Source organism: Wyeomyia smithii, chromosome 2 (genome assembly GCF_029784165.1).
Source record: "Wyeomyia smithii strain HCP4-BCI-WySm-NY-G18 chromosome 2, ASM2978416v1, whole genome shotgun sequence".
NCBI lineage: Eukaryota > Metazoa > Arthropoda > Insecta > Diptera > Culicidae > Wyeomyia > Wyeomyia smithii.
In genome coordinates this window covers 69,434,820-69,437,800 of record NC_073695.1, presented here as the reverse complement: position 1 = coordinate 69,437,800, position 2,981 = coordinate 69,434,820, and positions in this window count along the sequence as shown.

The following is a 2,981-nucleotide window of genomic DNA, read 5'->3' as shown; positions in this document are numbered from 1 at the left end:
TTTTCCTCACTCCGTCATCTACGCTCTCGCTCATTCTCACATAGCACTTCTCACGTTCTCTCTAACTGTACAGCAAACGACCGAGAATGAAGTTCGAAAACAGGATATTGTGAGAGAATAGAATCCTTGCATATAGTCTGTATCAGCTATACCACTATACCAGCTTCCCTTGATGCAACTTTGTGTCACTGTCACTTACTCTGACATCCCGATTAGGAAAAACACCATGCGTCCCCCTTTCATGCAAATTCGAAAAATAACATTCATTTTCTCTGTATCTGGGGTTAGATACATTGTTATAGATGGATTGAAATTTGTTCTTCTTTCTACCCCAAGAGCTAACGATGAATCCGCCTTCTATATGATGTGTCAACGTTGGGAATTTTATTTTGGTGTGACCGAGCAAGTTTTTGAACGTGTTTTTTTATTAACACATTTGGGTATATTTTCATCAGTAAATAGTGGCTTATTACCTCAAAAAAGCCATTTTAAATGTAAAATTTCCCAGAGTTATAATGTTGTTTTTTTTTATATTTCTTAGCAATTTCGTAAACGCATGAAAGTTAGTGTTCCTTTATTCCTGAATTCTACACTGTTTCAAACATCAGTGCTTGGAAAAATCTACAAATTTTCTACTTTTCTTACAGTTCTGATTTTTCAAACTTCTGCTTTCGGACTTATTTTTAATAAGTTCCAGCGCTCAACTAATGCAATTTTTTAATTGTTGATTCTTTTTTACTATTTGTAATTCTTGCTGAATTATACGAACTCCATAGTATGGCTTAGTAAGATTTTGCCCCCCATAGATCTTATGTAAGATTTTCTTTTTCAGAAAAAAAATGTTAATGAAGAAGCAACATTTTTTTTTACATATGGCGTATTCGTGGTCCCCATGGTTCTGTGGTTAGCGATGTCGGTCGGCTAGCTCTCCCACACGGTTGTGATATCGGGTTCGATTCCCGATCGAGTCGAGGATCTGGAAATTTTCTCGACTCAGCACTGGGGCACGGTGTATCATTGTACTTATCCTACACATGCAAAATGTGCCAAAAACAATATCGATAACGAATTCTCTCAACCAATCTAGTTGATCGAGACCGCTATTAGCCCCAAGGCTAAGCGTGCGATATTGTTGTTGTTGTATTCGTGAAGAATAAAAACGAAACAATTTAACCAATTCAGTAAGTTAATAAAGCTGAAAATTAAGTAAACGAAGTAAAATACATTATCATTCAGTTAAGATGAGTTCATGCTTTCCCAGGGTTCAAAACTGTTAGGATCTCAGCGAGAAATAATTCAACTAATTTTTTTTTAATTTTATAAGTTTTTGTTTATATCTTAAATTTTCCAATCTTACGTAAGATTTTCTTGAATCCCCCTCTCCCCCTCGTAAGCATTCGTAAGAAATTAGGACACCCTCCCCTCTCCCCCTTAACCCTTACATAATTTGTGGATGACCCCTTAGGTTTATTATGGCATTATTTTGTACAGTATGATCAATACACGTTTTGTCGTTTTTATTAATAGTAAGTAAGCAAGCCTTGGGGTGCTACATTCCGATTCGGAAGTTGACCTTCTGTTTATTATACACAGACTTCGCAGCCAACTGTTTAATGTACAGGGCAATTGCGGAGCTAGCGCTACGAGCATCATACTGACTACTCACAGTCTCTTCCGAGTCGAGACTCGAACCTACGACAACTGGCTCGTTAGGCCAGCATCGTACCTCGAAACCAACTAAAAGGTGTTGTTCATATGTTTTCTAAAAACCGTAAGTTTTGTTATAGAGCAAAGACTTGACAATGGCTTTCGAGAAGACACATTTCCCAGCTGTTCTACTTATGTACGCAGAACTGATAGAAACTAGGACAACTCTGTGTAAAATGGTAATACGCTTCTATAATATCCAAAATTTAACAGGTCGTATACAAATACTCGTATCGTAAAAATACTCGTTTCCATTGACAAATATTGGAAAATACACAGTTTACGGTTGGATATTATTACACGAGCTTTACCGGAAGACCCCTAAAACATTTTTAAACCGTATAACCATATCTACTGTATTTGATTCTTTTTGTATAACCCTGGGCCACTATGTGTAGATGTTGTGCAATGAATAGTGATAGACAACTTGGAAGAAACAGCTGTCGTTTGGACTCAACTTACCGTTCTACGGAAATGGATTCTTCTCCGACGCGTTTTTCTTGTGCTTGTTACACCGAGATGCAAATTGGATGCCATCGGATCTCAATAAAGGCCAGCTGTGATTTTAGATCACCATATAAATCCAGATATATGTACAAACTGTAGAACAAATAACAAAGAAAACTTACGACATCCGAATGTTAGCACTTGTCTATCCGACTACAGTAGTCGATTGGCTTTACGTTCAATGCTAATCAATTTATCAATTGAAACCTGCCAAATGATAACGCATATCTATGAATCACTGATGGCAATGAGTCAGTGGGTTCGAGTACCGATCTATTTTGTTTTTAAATCTTACAGTTTGTTAATTGTCAATAATTATATTTCTAATGTCTTATGTAATTATATTTTCATAGCCTGCTATTGTAACTAATTATTAATCAGCCTTATTATTGTTATACGTTTAAATCCAGGTCGTACTCTAGAAATGATAAAAATGAGAAATTCCTCGTACGAATTGAGAAAATGGGCGTTACTTATAGCGTAGGCGTTATGGGCGTAATACAGTGCAGTGTCAAATAGGTAATCTTATTTTGGTATCAAAATTTGAAAACCTTTATTTCCCAGTATGAAATCGGAGGAAACCGTTGTTTTTGTTTTGTGGTTATTTGACAAAGTATACCCTTTAAATCCGGATTTATCTCAATCCTTTTTAACAAATTCGAAAATAGTGTTCTTAATCTCTACTGGTCCGAAAATAGGAACGAAACATGAATGTTCTACACTCGATGATAAACTAGACGGCTGTGACATGGAATCAATAATCCGGG